The 20751-nt window shown below is 41.6% G+C and overlaps 1 protein-coding gene across 1 annotated transcript in view; it reads right to left on the reverse strand.

Annotated features, from left to right (window-relative positions):
- The window catches only part of LOC308108950 (receptor-type tyrosine-protein phosphatase gamma-like), a gene marked incomplete at its 5' end in the record, with an annotated part of 501371 nt that overhangs the window by 169979 nt on the left and 310641 nt on the right, over positions 1-20751 (reverse strand). The gene's annotated exons all lie outside the window — the stretch shown is intronic.

Raw genomic sequence — 20751 nt, forward strand, 5'->3', positions numbered from 1 at the left:
CTTCCAATAATACCTCTACTATCGCTACTGCCTCGAGTACCTCTACTACCACTACTACAAATACAATACAAACACAATACCCCATCATCCACACTGAAAGTCCTTCAAATGGTCCAAAGAAAGCTGTAATAAAACTCCTTCTGCCAACATGTGCCGGTGCACTCTGCCTTGTTGATCTCCTGGTCCTCAAACTTTACTGTGATATCTTTCTGCTCTTTTGTCATTTCTGTTTCAAAAATGCCAAGTGCAGAACGAACTGGATCATTTGCATGTTTTAGGTCTGTGATGAACTGGCAGCCTCTAAAGACTGTCCTGCCCTTTTCTTAACGTCCGATGGGATAAACTCCAGGCCCGAGAGACTCTCGCTTGGATAAGAGTGCTAGATTAGATGGACAGATTACCCTTTTAGCACATTCAAACTTTTGATTCTCTTGATTTGAACATGTTGCTACAGTTGTTGTGTCCTGCACTGAGTGCTGCAGAAATCCCCCCGAGGACCGCTGGACTGAAAGGGTCCATACAATGATGAAGAGACTCAGTTCAGTTGCTTCTTTCATGGAACTCCTGTCAAGAAGGAGTCCCAGAAAGAAGCATTGATTGTGGCTTTCAACCTCAAACCAAACCAGTTAACCTCAGGTGTGTCTTTTTCTGGTTTCAATGACTATTTCAAGGGAGTGTTTAGGGGCTGCAGCATCCAAACCAAATCCTAAAAATACTGGAAAGATTATTTTTTTTATTTCAGTTTGTTTGTTATCACGTGCGGTAGTCTTGGTTGCCAGCCTCGGATTCTCCTACAGAAGCACGGAGCCACATTCCCAGTTCACCAGGTTTTATTGAATTAAATGAAAACGAACTCAAAACCACACGCAGACACACACAGCCTCTTTCAGGCACTGCTCCAGTATCTGTACATCTACTCCACCTGTCACCCCGTGTCGTGGCGGCTCCTCCTTTATGGGCAGAGAGGTGATTAAGCACCTGCCTCACCTCTCTGCTACATCACGCTTCCATTATTAGCCTCAACAAAACATATAAACAGAGAGCAAGTAACTTTGACAGCATTGCTGGGTGCAGGAATGAAATGAGTGAAGAGGTGAGTTCTACAGTTCAGAACCTGCCAAGAGGTTGAGAAGCGTATTTAAATTAAAACGGGTTTATTCTGACTGATGAATAAACACAGCATCCGACAGAAAGACCAAACACTGACTGTGGGAGAAGAAATCTGTCTGAAGCTCCTTGTCTTTGCAGAAGATCTTTATTCACTACATGGTGTGGGATGAGGTGACTTCTAAGCAGGTCAATAACCTTGAGTCTAGCGCAATACACAATTTTTCCTTTTGAACAGCCACCAGAAATTACACACACGGAACACCACGATAAGAAAAGTTTTGGTCTGAACTGTAGATTCACACAACAATGTGAATCAGGTCTTTAAAGTTCCTCTACCAGAATCCACACGGGAAAAATGAAAATATTTCGAACCCAGTTTTATTGTTGATGTAGATCTCTGATACGTGGTCAATAATTTTCTAAACAAAATTTGTCTTTACACGTATTTCCAGCCTTAAAATTTGTCAGAAAATCCCAGGCTTTGTTGATGAAGGATACTATGATCACGGTTTAGGCATATGCTTCGATAGTGAAAATCTGACAGTTCATTCTAACAGTACAGTCTGACTCTGATTCCAGGACAAGGTTCACCTGCTATCAGCCTGACGTATGATGGCAGAGCAAAAAAGATAGAACTCAGCTACTTCAGATAACAACATACACACACAGCTTTCATGACACACATTGATTAAGGACGTCTGATTTCGACTGGCTCCAGACGCCATGACCAAATTGACAAATCGCGCTGAAGCCCAACCTACTGTCAGGGTGTGGCCCCCACCCAGTGTGAGACACGTTCAGGGTCCAGCGCTGCGCATTACATTTGGCTATCTTTACCATCTTTGCTAAATAAATGGTAAAACATATCTTGCTGTCTTGAGACCCTTTTTCAGACAACCAAGTATCGGATCACAGGACCGGGAGGAACCAGCGGGCTTAAGGCCGGGTTCCAACATTGACATCTTAGCGTCATGGAAACACCACAAAGAGATACGAAGCATCGTGTGGACAAGATCCCGGGTCACTTTCTCATTATCATTCCTCACGATTTTTATGAGAAAGTTCTATGAGAAAGTCTGGCTTTTTTCGGGCTAAATTGGTCAAATGTTGATGTTTTCATTTGAGCTGCTGCAACGCCCTGTCATCGATTTGGGCAACTGCGGTTTGGAAATGATGATCTTGATCATCTTGATTTGGTGTATTGGTTTAGTCTCTGTACACAAGTGAGCCCTTTCATGGGAAGCAGATTTTAAACGTTGTTTCTGTTGGAGTAACATTAAGCTTCAAGTCAACATAGAGAATCCAACAAATCCAAAAAAGCCTTTCTTTATTCAGCCACTGAACTTGAGAGACTTTTTTTATTGACTACAAGTCTGGCGTGATCACGATCAGCTGCCATGTTTGGGTGAGTCAGTTGATGCCGACTCTCTTTGACTTCACCGTGAACACCACGCTGTGTGTTCCCGTCTCTTTTCATTAAAAGAAAAAAACCCTGTCAGATCTGTCAGTTCCCCGTGGAGATGGATGCAGATCACACTCTGTTGTGTCAAGTCTCCAAACACTTTGGGTGATTTCAGACGGTACCATTGGCCCCTGAAATACTCTCAGCCGTGTATTTCCACATGCAGGTGATAAAAGTTCCCCAGGGAATGCTTGACAGTTATATGGTTTGAGTAAAAACAGGTTTTAAAATAACACTTCCTTTAGACATGAGCTGGTAAAATTGAGTCCATGAGGCTGAGCGGCCGTCCACACGAGAACGCCGGTTCACGTAAATGAGCCCCCTCCCCCGGTCCGCGATGTCAACTTATAAGCACCACAATCACGGACTACGTGCTCCAGGTCCACCGTCAGAAGCTACTGATACTAGCAGGAGGGGGAGCAGGAGCATAAACCTACTGTATATGACTCAGAGTTATAAAATCTATGAGCAGGAGTCTACTTCTAAATTTCTATGTGCTCCACGTCTTCTTCATTTTTGGTGTATTTGGAGAGTCACAGCCCCCATAAAGGTGTGGCATATGTACTACATGCCCTTAGGCATCGTGTTGAGCCATGTTCATAATGACGTGTGGACGGAATCTTTTTGGGAGAACAACGGGGAGAGAAAAGATTGTTTAGGGCTCGTGTGGACGGGGCCTTAGATTAGGTCTGAACCGGGGGTGGGGAACCGCCATGGACAGGGTTCTTGTGCTGATGAGCAGAAGCTTTTGGATGAGAGAGCAAACTCCGGCTAAAACTCCAAGAAAGCCTCCTGCAGAGAAGCCAGACTGGGAATGCTTCATGGAGTCTTCATGAGCTCACTGGAAGTAACTCACAATCATTGCAGATTACTTTCATGTGGGTTCATTTTACTGCCCACAACTTTTAATTAGCGCCAAAGTTCAATCTTTATGTCCTAAATTCAAGAGGGGAGAATAACAGTGCAGGATGTTGTTAGCTTATAAAATACATTTTTTTGGGTTGTTTTGTTTTGTTTTTGTTCTTTAAAGCTACAAATGTGATTATGTGCTGCCAGGAAATAACTAGTGCAGCATTATTTTGTATGTTATACCAACAAATTGTAGATACCGAACCATCTTCATTTGAAAAACATCCAAATTGGTGAAAGAGGTGAAAGAAAAACACAGATTCATTCCACTGTGTAAACAGTTCTTAGCTCAGGTGGTCCAGCTGCTTGTTTTCTAAGCCTAAAGTTTGCAGTTTCATATCTCATCCCACCCAGTCTGGTTATTTCAAGGATCGTTTTACAGAAACTGAGTCCAGACTGGCTATCATGGTGGATGATATGGTCCAAATCGATAATCTTCTTTAACAGGATTTGTGTTGATAATGAACATCAAGCTATAAGTTTGCATTTCTGAAATTTGGAATTGATATTTTGATGCAGTTTAATCTGAACAGTCCCGTTTCTAGAGACAAGAGAGGTAAAGTTATATCATATAATATCTAATTAATAAAAGTTTCCATGTTGAGTGATTGATTGCTTTTAATTCACAAATAACTGATGTGTTTATGACACAATGTCCTAGACTCATTGCAAAGAGCTTCTTTATACTTTAAAAAAAACTGTGCTTTTACTCATCGCAGCCCGTCTCTTGATGCAAATAGATCAATATCCAGCTTGTATGAACTCGACTCACACCCACAAGGTCTGTACAAAACATGGGCGTCACAAATCGATGTGGTGGCTAACCTTTAAGATTCTCTCGCCTGGAGTTGCAAGGTTGTACTGATTTCCCCGTGCAACATCAGTATCTGTACTGTACCTAAGGGCTATCATAATCATCCATCAACAAATGAAGCTCCTTCCAGGCAGGTCTCTCTGCTTGCAAAATAGAACTCAGACAATGATCCATATGGCCCTGCGTGTCTCCAACCAGATCTGGTTATAGCGCCACCAATCTACTCTTGATTGAAAATACTGCACCTTCCACCAGTTTGAACACTTTCATGTGGGTTTAGACGACCCCGGTTTACTATCAATGAACTGAGTCTGATGCTGCCATTTCACAGGCTTCTCTAATTACAATGTTATATGGTTCACCTCTTATTTGAGTTACTGCGCAAAAGTATTGGGTAATACATACATATATGAAGAATGTAATGCATAAGAGCAGCTTAAATCATCCTCAGAGTTAAATATAGGGAACATACCAATAGTTTATTTGTTAAATCGGGGATATTGAAAGTAACAGAACAAATAGAAATACAGAATTTGTTAATTATGTTCAAAGCCAAAAACAGTTTTACCAGGAAATCTGCAAAACCTATTTGTTTTTGTGATGGAAATCACGAGGAGAAGGTTTGACTACAGCTCCAAGTTGCTTGGACAAATTAGAAACAAATGAATGTTGTTGTTGGTGTGAAAATAGAGAATTCCCAAATACAGGATTCAATTGTATAGATAAAATGTACAGAGGCAAAACACATTATCATGGAATTGAAATAAACTGGACTTAACAATCAATGGATTTTGAGCTTGTGAACTTGAAATGGATGGGTTTTTTGTTTGCTTGTTTGTTGTTTCTATGATCATTGTGTTGAATTGTGTTCAATGAAAATTCTATCAGACTATCTTTTTTAATTTGTCAAGTAAGGGGCAGATAAATATAAGAAATATTTTCTTTTTGCTGCATCTTTCCAATCATGGAGGTTTTAGTTTGAAAATGCAAAGTGCATTAATGTACAAATCCTGCTTCCACTTTCATGAAAGGAACAAAATAATTAAATAAAATAAAATATTGGACTTCAACTCAGCGAGACTCCATGTGGTGAAAACATGATGATTTGTTCTGGCGGGGGGAACCAATGTTAGTTGCAAAGCTCTTACTGTCCAGGATGAATTCTGCTGCTGGATATGAAAGACGTGTGGATGAGTGGACATAAACACATTTTATCTGCTGGTTATGCGATGCTTCTTTATTAGTTTTGTTTTGTTTTTAGTCACCACTTCACAATCATTCAATTTGAAATGTCATCACATAAAGTTAATCCCCCCAAAAATAAATCCCATGCCATTTCAGTTAGGTAGTTTGACAGTGAACAAAATTGATAGAATGGAAAATTCTTAATAGAACTATTGAAAAAATAATCATTACTTTATAGTCCTGTGAAACCTCTCATCAGTTCAAACGAGTTTGTATTTTCCATTAGTTATACAATATGAGTCAGTTTAATTAAAAATATAGATACCACATGTTAAGTGTGTTGACTTTTAAAATCAGATTTTCATAGGAATTTAACATGAAACATAATTTCCAGCAGCTCTGAACTTCTCTGACACCGATGCAGTTTCTTACACTATTAAAAACTCACTTTTGATTTCTATCATAGTATGTTTACAAAACTGCAGTCAGATTTCCTTTAACTGGCAAAGTGGGAAACTTCCCACTTGGTCTCAACTGCCTGTTTGTGTCGCCTCGGAATGCTTCAGTGTGTGTGGAAACGAGGCTGGACGAGGAAGTGGGAGTGAAACGTTACAGGCCAACTCGTATTAATGAGCTGAATGAGACCGAAGGCATTCCTCTCAGCACTGTTCACAGAGGAACACTGAATACAACAGCTTGGAAGAAAAACACAGCACACAAGGGACAAGCTTGTGTGAAGTAATTACTATGACATTATTATTATCATTATTCTTTCTCTACACCTCAGTTTCACATTTCCACCTCATGAATCTCATGTCTTTTCAGAGCTGTCCTTTGGGAATGACGTTAGTTCTTCAAAGTTTGAATTATCAATACGTAGATTTAACCATTGAGTTGTGGATATCTAGTCTTTTCCTTTACAATTTGTGATGTAAGTCTTGTTGGCTCAGTGTGTTTAATGATACAACGTTAAAATTTTAACTTCAGTTTGCCGACAATATTTTGACAGTTGCTCTAATAGCGGGCCGCCGCCATCTTGGATCTCACATGCTCGCGCAGACTCACCTAACCCACTCCTCTCCTTCCTCCTCACTCTTCTCCTCCTAATCTGACATTAAAGGGGTCATATTAAACAGCTTTTCAACATTTTCACATGGTCTTGTTTGCACAAAAATGTTGTATTCAAAGTTTATTGCCCCAAATCCAGCTTTTCCTTGATTTTCCTCCATTTGAATATTGGATCATAGGAGCTGCATTCAGAATCTGCTGTGTCTGTGTGAGCTGGACTGGCTCCGCCCACACATGCCCATCTTGGGAAGAGGAGGAAGCACTTCCTTTCATGGTGCCATGTGCCAGAGCAGAGCTGCCTAACTGTGGGAGGAGTCAAAGGGAGGGCCTGCCTTGATTGGGATTGGCTAAACCCCCGATGACACTATATAGGGTTTGAGTTCTGATTGGCTGGTTGGAGCAACACACTTTTAAAAACTGAAACAAGCCAGGGAGCGAGAGGACAGACTGTCTTCATATCTGGGGCATCATTACAGGTATGGGGACGATTATTACTGTTAGAAAACCATTAGAATGTGAATTTTGCGTAATATGACCCCTTTAATAATCGATCAATATGAAGTTAAAGGCCCAGGAAATCCTTTGACCATAGCAGTAATACCGCTTCTGCTTTTGACTCTTTCTCCAGAAAGAAAGAATCTGCTGAGTATTTTATTTCCAGCTTCTTCCCCGTGTCTGTTCGCTCATGTTTATATCGCTGTGGAACACTCCTCGTCTCTCCACAAGCTTCTGTTGATGGGACTTGAGTGGCTGTAATGAGCAGCCACGTGTTGCACAGTCACAGCAGCTATAAAACAGGCTGTGTGTGTGTGTGTGTGTGTGTGTGTGTGTGTGTGTGTGTGTGTGTGTGTGTGTGTGTGTGTGTGTGTGTGTGTGTGTGTGTGTGTGTGTGTGTGTGTGTGTGTGTGTGTGTGTAATGTCACGTCACTGGGATGTTTTAGATAGTTTGACAAATATATACCAAATAAAAGTTTACGGTGTCAGTTTACAAGTCCAATTGAATGATGGTGTGTTCGTGCAGAGCACATCGATTCCCCTCCGTTTAGCCTGGAACTCGCAGGAAATGAGTGCTGAAGACGATCAAGAATCTAAGGGGCACCAAAAATAGAGACGGGTGAACCGAGATGTGTTATTATCATGTGCTGCTGACATGTTGTGTTTCTCATTTTGTATGTTGTGAAAAAAAATTATAATTTTGTGGAAACCACGTTAAAACGGCAACAGTAAATCATTGTAGAATTAGTCGTCATTGGGCACACCAGCATCACAAACGGTCCATTAAGCAATAAAGGAGTGTGGCAGGGTTCTGTTGATTCTTTTTTACTTCACTGGGTGTATGTGTATGGTTCCCTGGAGAAGAGATGGTAGCGAGATGCATGAAGGACAAGCCAATGGGGGAGCTGTAATCATGTGGACAGTGTCAAATCCAAATGTTGGTCCAGGAGACTGAGTAATACCACAATCCCAGGTGGTGGTTTGGCCTTCAAAATCCCCAAGATCTGTGCTTAACCTGCCTGTTTGAGGTGCAGCGAGCAGCAGGCACCGAGTAAAATCCAAAAACAAAGTCTATTAGCAGTCCAGGTTTCACACCGAAAATCCATCCAAGACATACACAGAAAACCCAGTTTGGAGACGTGCACAGGATACTACAGAAATACCAGCACAGATCCCAAATCTGACATGACAAGAACAGCTGGAAAGCTTTGCTGAAAAACAAAATACAAAATCCCATTTTCACCACAATAGGCCTGCAAAATAGGCCCCTGTTCCGAGTATTTGGGGTGGAAGGAATGAATGAGGGATTAGATCAGGGGAGGTCAGATTTCTTTATTTACCAGTTGGTCTTTGCCCCGTACCTTCACCAACCATCAGAAATGATTCATAACCCCAAACAATGAGTGTGAATAAAAGAGGCTGACATCTGGGAGGAGTGTTACTTGCAGGGCGGCAGGCTCGTCCTTCACGACAGGAGTGATTTGCTCAAAGCCCAGTTGCTTTTACAGCATATTGAAAGTCATCAATCGAGGTGATCTGGGGTATGAGGAGTGTGTCTGACCTGCTGGAGAGGTTAATGCTCTGAGACTGCCTGAGAACATCATGAGACCCTTGTTACACAAGTTCTCCAGACGATGAAGCTTCTTTAGAAATCCATCTTGAGACAAATTTTGTCCAATTGACCATATTTCTTTGGCTGATCGGTGCATTGTTCCTACTGAAAGGCTTATTATGTATGTAAACTGCCCGATTGACACACTGCTGTATTTTTCTGCAGTAAAAATCTGCCACCACAATAGCAAATTACACCGTGAGTAAATGGCTCCTCCACCTCGTCCTCCTTCTGCAGCCTCTTTAATCTCCGTGGTGATTAAACACAATGCAAGAAGACACAAGTTCACACACCAGAGTTTGTGGAAGCTCAGCAGTGTTTCACACACACACACACACACACACACACACACACACACACACACACACACACACACACACACACACACACACACACACACACACAGACACACACACACACACACACACACACACACACACACACACACACACACACACACACACACACACTACAGGTGCTGATAGAAACAAGCAGTCTGCGCGCAGTGCTTTTGCAGACAAATAGTGTGGAGAAATGAAAACTGCTCGCCAGTGTTATCATTATTCATCTGATGATTTAGGAGCAGGGATGCACTTTCCATTTCCCACGCAGCAAAGGTTGATGGGAAATAAAATCCCATTCATCAATGACACATCTTTATCTGTGATACCTGCGGCAAAGCAAAGAGAGAAAGCGTGTGTGTCTATGTGTGTGTGAGCACCCCCCCACCCCCCCCCCACACACACACACACACACACACATACACACACCCATGCTCTCAGCCCTCCTATCGTGTGTTAATTTACAGTGCCTCTCTTATCTTGGCAGGTGGGTAAAAGCTGGCAGAGCAACTTCTGGAGCCACACACACACTTGTCCTTTCCCCTCTCCATCTTTTCATCCTTCGCTCCTCTCGTTTATCACGTCTGGGCGACTTGTGGGGGGGTGGGGTAGGGTGGAGATAAAAATGAACCTTGGCAGGAGGCGGTGGGACAGAATGGATAGCTTAGCTCTTCGGCCAGCTAGCCCTGATTGGAGGTGGGGTGGTGGTTCGGTCTGGGGGGGAAACAGAGCAGGAGGGGAGCCTCACACAGATACAGCACATTGGCTTCTGGATGCACCAAGGCTATATTTCATTAAATAGAATGCAGGTTCAGTTGGATTGAAACAAAGTCAGCTGCGATTGCAGTGTCTTTAGGTTCGTGTGTGAGCCAGCCATCCAAAAAAACACAAAGAAATGGACTGAGACGTTTTGAGGGACAGCTTTCAGTGTGCCACAAGACCAGTTGAGAGATTTGAAAAATAGGGGGAAATGCATCAAACGTGTGAATATGGCTAAAGTTTGGTTGTTGTGATACTTTTATTGATCCATATTGGGGAAAAATTTTTTTCGCATTTGAACTATCCTGTTTCTTGCCAGGAGCCAATTCCGTAATTTCATCTCATTAGGAATGCAAATTGATAAGACTTTGACAATTACGATTCCATTTTCGATTCTGCTTAATGATTCGGTTCTTTATTGATTCTTTTTTGGAAATGAAACTTGAGCCAAAAATGCAGCCTTCATTCAAATTGCTGCTGTGTGCAAATGTTTCTGCATATTGGTTGCATATCCTCCCTTTGATGAAAAATTAACTTTGCGAGTATTGCAGGTTGCACCGTTATCGTCTTTTCTCCTGAAATGGAACCGAACGTTCGAGTGTTTGTGCCGCTTGGGCGCCATGTTTCCTGCTGGCTGCACTGGTGAATGACGTCACCACGCACGATACATAGCTTGTGTAAGCTACACACCATGCGAGGTGACGTCATTCGCGTCCACTGGACTCGATAAAAGAATCATTTGCAAAAATTGGCAAACGATTCCAGTAAATTTAACCACTGGGAATCGGTTCTCAACAAGAACTGGATTTTGATTCCTACCTCTACATCTCGTATATATTCAAGTTCAAACACATTGTATGTTCTCATAGAAAAGAAAACCTTCTCGCCCGGATCAGTGACATGCGGGTTTAGCAGTGTTGTTGTTTTGAAGGTTTACTGCTGTCAGATGAAAACCTCCAGGCACTGCGTCCGCCTCAGAGCAGTTTTTATTTTAAATTACACAGGGAGCTTAATTTGGTACTTCATGGACTTTTCACAAGGCACTCAAACCAATGATGGGATATTTTGGACCAATTGTAAATAATTGAAGAGTGAAGACCAGAGAGAGACGGGGGGTGGTGGGGGTGGTGGTGGTGGTGGGGGGGGGGGGGGGGGGGGGGGTTCAATTAGTTTGCAGCAGAAACATACAGTACTCACAGTTTTCAGTTTAGCTAAAATTCACACTGAGAAAGATGTCAAGCAGCAAATGGTACCTCTGCGAGTGCCGTAATGGGCAGTTTGGAGCCTTTTCTGTCTTGATGAATGTCACTTTTACTAGAAAATATCACATTTCAAACCCCTACGTTTTCATTTGGTCAAATGCCGAACTATATGACTGGTGAATGTAGATATATCACACATATACCCGCAGCTCTAAATTAAATGTCGACATGTTTCATAGTATTTTATTAAATAACTGTCCACTTCAGATTTTTGGACATCATAAATTTGAGTAAAAACAATGATGAGAAACTGAGTTTTCTGTGTGTTCTTTTGTCCTAGTTACCAATTCATATGTTGGGATCTGGTGCCAGCTGTGGATTGTAGACATGCAGTTTAGCTCTTTTAATACAATAATATGTGCATAATGTGGTTTGTAGTTGTTTTTCAGAAAAGTGAGTTCATCCCAGCCTCGTCCCTCTCTACACTAAACCCAGAGGCAACGCAAATTCAATCAGATCAGATGAACTTGGTCATATGAATGGAAACATTTCACCTCTTCATCAGTTCATGCCGTTCTTGTGCCGTCTTTTTTAAATATTCAATATTTCTGGACACTTAAATAAACAACTAAATGAATACATCTGGGTTATTGCCTGCCATCACGTCCCAACTTTTCCGTGAACTAGGTTGGCTCTCATCTGTGACAGAGACTAAGCAGAGCCTAAAATACATTTTCATGCAAGCCTGAGTTTGGAAGGGAAGCGCACGGTGTTGGGCGATGACAACGCGTTCTGTGCAGAATGTGTGGATATGTGTAGAAGTGATGCACAGACATGCAGAGTGTTTCGATTTGATGGAAAGCCGCGGCTACAGAAATGACTCACTGTGTGGACACGTTGCGTAACGCGGTTGCAGAGCGAAAACGATTTTGTTTTGTGTTTTGTATGTAATGTAAACACTGAACAGAGAAAAACCTTTTCGAGCAGCCACACAAACAAAGGAATGTAAGAGTGTGTGTGACGTGAGGTTTGATTGACCCTGAGCTCAGCGTTACGGTTTGTAATCAGTCACAGACACCGGCTGGTTTGGAATGTGGACCTTTTCATACGTGTTCGACTTTCGATGGAAAACATGTAAACATTGGAATGACAATGGAGTGTGCTGACACACACATGCACACGCACGCACACACACACACACACACACACACACACACACACACACACACACACACACACACACACACACACACACACACACACACACACACACACACACACACACACACACACACACACACACACACAGTGACACACTCCAGCTGTAGACGTGAGCCGTGCTGCCTGGCAGTGCTGTGCCTGGCATATTAACCGGAGCATTACTGTTTAAAACAGCAGGTAGGGGAGCAGCAGGTCCCTACTTCATCATGCCATTCAAGGGCCCTATTAGGCTACAATTACTAAATGGCAAGGCTTGTAAATCATACATCATTCATGTGGAGCACTTGGAGAAAGCACAAGACCACTTCTCTTCAGCACCGCCCACTGAAATGCCGGGAGGTGCCGAGCGGTAATGGGTGGGGAGAGAAAGGAGGGAGCGAGAGAGAGAGAGAGAGAGACAGAATCAAATCTGATGGAACGTGCTGGAGGAGGAAGTCTCGTGTTTGGTAGTGACCTGTCGTTTATCGGGGATCACTGTGAGATTCAATCATGCTTTTTGGAGAATCAACGCTTGACCTGCGCAACAGACATCATCGCCAGAGTAGAATGACTGTTTCAAGGTTGTGTGCCACCAAAGACCAGAAAAGCTGCACATTGCCTGGACTCACATGACTGACAGATTAGAGCCGATAAGGGTAAGCAGGTCTCATTGATTATAATAAAAAGGCCTCTTGTAAGAAAATTGAACCTTTGCACCAGAACTGAAGGTTGTGTCAGTGATTGATTGATAACTATAACAATACCAGTTTTAACGCTGGTTGCCAACCTGCTAGGGTCAAAATTAGACTCACAGATGTTAAAGGAAAACACCACAAGACACAGACCTGGGAATCTTCCTGTTGCCTCTTTTTTTTGAAGGCCCTTCCTGTTGTATGTCGCTGATAAGACATGTCCATACACACTCTGCTACCTTTTATTCCACCTGAGGGAACATCAGTTTCTCCAAGTTCCACCCTGATGGCTGACATGAACATGAAGGTATGTAGCAGAATTCAGGATTAATTCAAGTGTTTTTGATCATTCTATATGTTTTCAAATACATTTTCTATCCATCTATTTATCTATAAATACATATATATATATATCAGTGCTGTCAAAAATAATGCGTTAATATAATTAATTGATTTGAAACTTTTAATTCGTTCAAGAAATTTACGAACTGAACTCTTCCTAAGTTAAAACATTAGTATTGTGTTGTTTTAAAATGAATATAATCTTGTTTTCTTCGCATTATTTGAGGTCTGAAAACATTGCATCTTTTTTGTTATTTTGACCATTTGTCATTTTCTGCAAATAAATGCTCTAAATGACAATATCTGTATTTGGAATTGGGGAGAAATGTTGCCAGTGGTTTGTAGAATGAAACAAAATTTTACTCAAACACATACCTATAAGTAGTAAAATCAGAGAAACTGATAATTTTGCAGTGGTCGCTTAATTTTTTCCAGAGCTGTATATACGATCAAAAATTCACTTGTTTGCATAAGGTATTTAAATCATGTTCAATTCTTTAATACTTCTAAGTAGGGATGCATGATAACGATCAGTACTGATGGTTATCGGCCCGATATTGGAAAAAAATGGCATAACACAGATAAGTCCGATAATTAAATTTTTTGCTGATAACTAGAGCCAATTAAAAATAGGCAGCATTGTATAGAATTTATTATTTTCAATCTGTTTGTTAGCCCTGTGATGCTGCTGCCGGCTGTTACACATTACGTCATATTAATGCCCCACCTCAAACATAAACATGGTGCCACCATCAACGCTGTGTGCATTTTTCACTGTTTCTGAGAAAATCAACACGACTGCAGCATGTGATAAATGTTCAACTGAAGTACAGAGGGAAGGTAAAGGGTCTACCAGTTTCAGCACATCCAACATTATTAGCTATCTGAAGTTTCACCATTGAAACAAAGGTACATGGAGAGAGTCTGAGGATGCAGGTACAGCTGTGGCTAACACTCCACTGCCAGCCAGCAAGAAGGAGTCTGGAGCGTCTGGTCAAAGCAAACCAAGGCAATTAACAAGAAAATCACTGAGTTTATGTTGCTGGAGGCGCTATGTTCTTCGTAGTTGAAGACCCAGGACTTTGTCAGCTTCTCAATCATTTATAGCCGCGCTACAAACTTCCAAGCTGCCGCTACTTTTCAGAGACATGCTTGCTTGAACTGTATAATAAACCCGCAACTCACTTTCAAACGTTCGTCCATAAAAACATAGAGGACATGAGTGGAACCACTGACATTTAGACAAGCGAAGTGAAGCCATCATGTTAAATTTGTGTTTCTTTTCATTGAAGGAATGATTTTGTTTTTTTCTCAGGAAACACAAGGCTTTGGTTAAAAGCCAATATTTTTGTATGAACAGTGTTGTACTTTATATTTGCACTGAGTTTTTCTGTAAAGTCTTATATTGACAGATACAGCTGAGAGAAGAAATCATAAAAAAAAGAAAAATAAATCATCATAACTATTTGTTTTTGTTGGGATTACAGCACAAGTGATTTCTGTCACATTATTTTGATAATTCATCTTAACTCGCTACATCTTCAACTTACTTTACCTCAGGTGTGTATACAAACTATTAAAAATGTCTGTTTTAGATAACATAGGTTGTGAGAAGCAGGAAATTATTGGTTATCTGTATTATTGGGAAATAATTGCAGTTCCTAATGATAAGCTCATTGGCTCTGTCCTGCACTAATGACTAAAGCCATTATTACATAATGAAATCAAAAGTCACCTGTAGTATATCCTGTGGCTTCCAAAAGGAAACTAATCTTTTTCCCCGGGATCAAAATGTCCAAAACTGCCCCAAAGACCATTTTTTGTCCATGTATAGACACATACACGAAACAAGTTCTATATACAGTATTAGATGTTTTGAATCAATAAACTTAAATTGGCAGTTGAATCAAAAAATACGTTCTGTATTGTTTGATACCTGTGACACAGTTCAGGCTGAAGTCAGAAAGATTTAATGTGGAATATTACCAACATGAACTTTTAGCAATAAGACAAATTTAAGACAAAAACATGTTGTTCATAATGAAGTCGGTCTAGACAGATGCTGTGTGCCTTTGTCTGCCATGATTTCATTAACAATTGGATTGTTTTTTTGTGCCTCTGCATTGAAATCATCAGGGAAGACGGTGCCACAGTTGACAAAAACAGTGAATTCAGGTCAGTTGAAAAGGGAAAAATATGTTTTATTGCAACTGATGTGACATGTAGGCTCAAGTCTTTAATAATTTCTTTATAAACCTTCCAACTGATACTCCAACGCCCCATCATAGATACACCTGATCGAGAGCTTTTGGAAAGAGTCAAACTGATCCTACAGACTGTAGATCTCAGAGAACAGGTCCTAATCTGAGCTGAATCTTCACATCGTCTTCATCTGAAGTAAAACATGCTCAGTTAGAAGGATATCTAACATTTCAGTGTTGATTAGGGAGTGCCTGGCAATAAAATCATACTATGAAACGTGTTATTCTTGCACAGTGAATTGGGAAATAAAAAGGAAAGTAAAGGAATTATTACAAGGTGATTTAGGAATTATCATTATTGAATTATTGCACAATTTCCAAGTATTGATAATGAAAACTGGATGAAAGCCTCGTGGGTGAACTGTGGACAAAGTGCGAAACCGCAGAGCGTTTAGGTTGAAACAAAGCAGGGAGTCAGTCAGTTAGGCAAAAACACATTGGGCTGAGAGTCTGTTTCTTCAACTGGGAATAGTAAAGGGAAGTGATGCACAGACATAAAGAATACCTTTGTGAGTCTTTTTTCTCCAAAGGTAAACAATGGGTAACAATGTGGCTCCCTCACTGGGAAATTGGTGACAGTGCTTTTATCTCTTCTATCTATTCTAGTAAAACTGTTGGTGAGATAGAAGGTCAGGTGTGCTCTTCTTAACACACCAAGCACAACTAGCAACGTATTTCTGAACTACTTGCATCATTGAGCTGTATGGGGCCAACAGAATACTGTTTGGATGAAAGGATGTTCATAGTACCATAGCCTACCATGGTCTGCCATGGGCTACCATGGACTAGCAAGCCACCAGGCAGGAGGTATGTGTCAAAGTACCATCCATATGAGGGGTGGAATCTAAGGTTTTCAATTCAGTTGTATTTATAGTGCCAAATACAACACAGTCCTCTCAAGGAACCTTTACCGAGAAAAAGTAACAATTCCAAATGAGCAAGCAGAGGAGACGGTGAAAAGGAAACACTCTTTTTTAACAGGAAGAAACTTGCAGAACCAAAGTCAGTGTTGCAGATTTTCTGCTGTTCCAGTTGGGGTTAAGGGATAAAAGTAAAGAAAAGTAAAGAGAGGACAGCCAGAGAGATTGTGGGTAGGGATTCAGACACTGGTTCGGGTGGGGGTAGGGATTCTCCATTCGCCTCACCAGGCAGATCCACTTGCTGCAGACAGATCGGGGCAGGAGACTTCAGCATCACCATCATCATCAAAAACCAACAAGTCCACATGAGCGAGTAGAGGAGATGGAGCAAAGAAAAAAATCTCCCTTTTAACAGGAAGAAACCTGCAGAACCGTACTGTGTTGATGTTGGTGATGTTTGCGTCTCTGGAATGTTTTCACAGATCAGCCCAGAAAAATGTTGGCTTCCGGTGCGAAAATGTTCTTCTGGCCTGACACTTGTGTTTCAGTTCCGTTGGATCAGAATGCAGAGGCCAACCTTCACTCCATGTACAGGTCCTTGATTCAATGGTACTTCCTTGGATACGGACTGCTGCAGACTGTTCCACCCCTGGAGACTTGTTCAGAAGTCATCCACCTCCCACAATTTAGTCCCTCACAGTCGCCTTCATCAGCCGTCATAATGGTGGCGCTGATTGATTCATCTGGTGCCACATCTTCTGTGTTTCTGTCTGATCTAAAGTCTTTGACTTCTGGTCTCTGCATGTGTCTGGTTGAATTGTTTGCTTTTTTCTTGGCCAACTTTTTTTTTTTTTACCTGTCATTGAATCAAATAACAATAAGAGAGTAACTGGGTTTGGGTTTTTTCAATAGGCTGTATTTTGAATTTGAGCGTGGAATTTCCACCAATGAAACTGAAGAAATGCTATGATTCCACCTGTTTCTGCACTCTTTGTGGACCACGTGCTGTGTGTACATATGTGAGCATGCATGTGTGTCGGTATATCAGCGTTCCCTTCTCTCCCTGCAGAGATAACATTGTGCACTGTTGGCAATGAAAAAAGTCGAACCGGGAGCTGCACAGCAATCAAACTCTGTTCCCATCACTGGGCTGATGCTGGGAGTGTGTGTGAGCCGGCATCAGAGGCCATGCTGAGAGAGCTTTACAATCTGATACCCCCGTCGCTCACAGTGGCACATTCTGAGCACACTGTCGAGGGCTTTCTCTCCGACTACAGACACACAGAAACAACCAGAATCACTTCAAATCAAATGCTGCGGGAAACGAGTTTTCGTGAAATATCTTCAGAGACATTTTTAGGACATTTTCACTGGCTGAAGGCTATTTGGGAGAACGCTAAACAACATGTGACATCTACTCCATCTGTATATATTGAAATGTCAGAAAAGGTCCAGATAGATAACTCTTAAAACATATGCACAATGTGACTTTCAGTGGCATGGCTTCAGAAATAAATACAGTCACATCAGGCTGCTGTCACCAGTTTGAGAAAATCCCAACCTGGACTCGAACCGGGGACCTTCTCATGTGAGATAAAGTGTTGGAGACACAGTCACATGAGTGTTTAAAACTAATAACTAAATAACTCTGTATGCACATTCTTCAATTCAAACCATGGAATATGTTGGATGTCTGAACCTCACATGACTGTAACAAACATATTTTGAGAAAAACTATGTTTTAAAAAATGTCTGATATGCTTGTGATGTTTCAGTAGGAATGTGTTGGTCAAACATTATCTCAAAGTAAACTTTTCCCAGGTGAAGGCAAGAGCGATCTGTGGGCGTCCAACACCTGCGACTGAGTTGTTTGCAAATTCGAGAGACTTTTTGTCAAACACGACGTAAGTGTCCAGATTTATCTGTAATGATAATGTAAGCTTCTTCATCACGGACGTGAACATTTGATGGTGTTTAGTTTGCAGTGCCCACACAGTTTTACAAGTAGTGTTTGGAAACATTTTTGTCTTAAGTTTGTCTTTACATTTACAGTTGGTCTGCTTGTCAATGAGCTTCGGTTAAGTGCCACTGAAAACACAACTTTTTAAAAGTGCTCAAACTCCATCTCTGTGTAGATGGCAGAAACGCTGCTCCTGGTCATGTGAACCACAGCTGTAGTAAATAGTTGTTCTGCAGATGTTCAGTAGAAGGACATAAGAAAAATGTTGCCTCCAGAGTGTCACGACTCCCAGTCCATATTCTCCTGGGATTTGGTAGTTTTATTTTGACAGTCACCTTAATGACAATCCAACTTGATCGTCTGTCCACTAGAATGTCGGTGCTCTACCTTTGTTAATGTTTATAGCGTATTGTTTCTTTACAAACAACAATACGAACTCATGGCCCATCATGAAAACTACAACGTTTTCATTGTTTCTGCTTTTTCCGTGCAGAGTGGACATCATTTTCAAAATGTTACCATGTAAACACAAAATATAGAAAATTCTCTGTAGAAAATGTGTGTCTGTGTGTGTGTGTGTGTGTGTGTGTGTGTGTGTCTGGAGGGGGGGCATGGAGATGTTTCCATGGTAAATCAGTTGTGATGGCACATTTTAAATCCAGCAATATATAAACAACAGCTCCAGAGAGGTGTGCAATATATTCATATCGGACTGTCTGTGTCAGGATCCGGTGGGTCCGGTCCTGGCAGTTATATGTTTTATGTTTTGTGTTCTGTTTGTTTTGGTGAGTGTTGTCTTTCTGTTCTGTGTATAGTGTTCCTTCCTCCCCCTCGCATTGTGACAGCAGAGCAGGCGCAGCTGTGGGGGAGAATAACTCGTTCCACCTGTGGCTCATCAGCGGCTCCACCCTTAAAAGCCTGGAGCTGCCAGTGGTCGTTGCCAGTCCGTACCTCCTATGAGAATAGTCGTCTGTGCCAGCTCTCGCTTCAGAGTTTTGTCCCCTGGTGATGATCCCTGAGCCCCCAACAGTTCCGGTTTTCCTGTGCTCTCCGGGACCTCGCCATCCACTCCCATCCGGCACCGTGGAGAAGCTTCTCTGCAGTCTTTTCTGGGAGCTGAAGGATCCCCCTTGTTTAATAAACTTTTGAGTTTTTCACCTCTCTAAACAAACGTGGTCTCGTGTGTTCTGCATCTTGGGTCTGCCCTCCCGGAACCATGACAGTCTGTGTTATCAGAAGAACCGCTCAGTGAGGCAGACAGCGATGTGATCTTCTCAAACACGGAATGCATCATTTCCATGCAAGACTCTCAAGACGCTGACACAAATGCACCTTTATCCAACTTTGTTGAAAAGCTTAAAAGAAGCAAAACAAAACAAAAAGTAGAATGGAAGGAGAAGATTACAGTATCAAGCTGAACCGTCAGCTGATCTAACAAATGTCAAACTATACATATTCATTTGTTTGGCCATTTGCAGCACAGAGGCGGTTCTCTGGGAGAGTCCAGGCAGGGAGAGGGCTGACATTTCAACATCCAGGAGAATGACTGATGTACATGAACACTTGCAGAAATTCCCAGACACACCCGTATTTCAACACACAGTGTCGATGGTCAGAACTTTATTCTGGCTCCTATTGTTCAAAGCACAGCCTCAAACTGATTCTGATGTGAAAGAACTGGACCAGGTGTTGATCTGATGCCTTCATATCTGGGACCTGCACCAGCTCCACCGGACACTTGGATCACTTGAGTGAATGGATGAGGCTTTTTCTTAACGTGAGCTGACCAGGTAGATCAAATTAATGAATTTACTCACATAATCTACTTACTAATAAACTCTAACAGCAGCTCATTTTATGGTGTTGGACAAACAGAAACGGCACATTTGCCAGTTTGATAAGTTTTGTTGGCTCAGTTTTTTAAACGTCCACTTCAGACTCGTCTCTCTCCACTATTACACTCTTATAAATAAAACTGACATCAATCAGTGTGTCAAAGATAGATTTCTATGATCAAAACCTCCACAGACTGTTTGTGAGCCGTCAGATGTGAGTTCTGCCAGGATGTTCTTAAAAAAGACGCTGAGCAGCTTTTAGTTAAAGAATAAGGGCAGAAAATGACCACATGAGCAAATGAAATGAATTTCAACGTTCATGCTTGAATGCAATGTTCTGTAACACCATCCAACCACACAAACCTCCTACCACTTTGGAGTTTAGTTGATCAAGCCATCCACATACAGCCCAGTTTCGTTTTGAGTGGGCCAGACTGGTAAACTTGTGCCACAATAACCAGCAAGCCTGCAGTTTTCTAAAGAAAATGACTCCAATCTCAACATAAATCTAATTATTCCGGATTGATCAGAAAGTAGTGGGGGTGATTGTGTAACTGAGGACTGAATCAGTCAAGACCAGCTCAAGTCACCTCGTTTAGTAGGAATTTAAATGGTGGCGCAAACATTTTATTAGCCTGTTTCAG

The sequence above is a fragment of the Lipophrys pholis genome (genome assembly GCF_963383615.2).
Source record: "Lipophrys pholis genome assembly, chromosome: 4".
NCBI lineage: Eukaryota > Metazoa > Chordata > Actinopteri > Blenniiformes > Blenniidae > Lipophrys > Lipophrys pholis.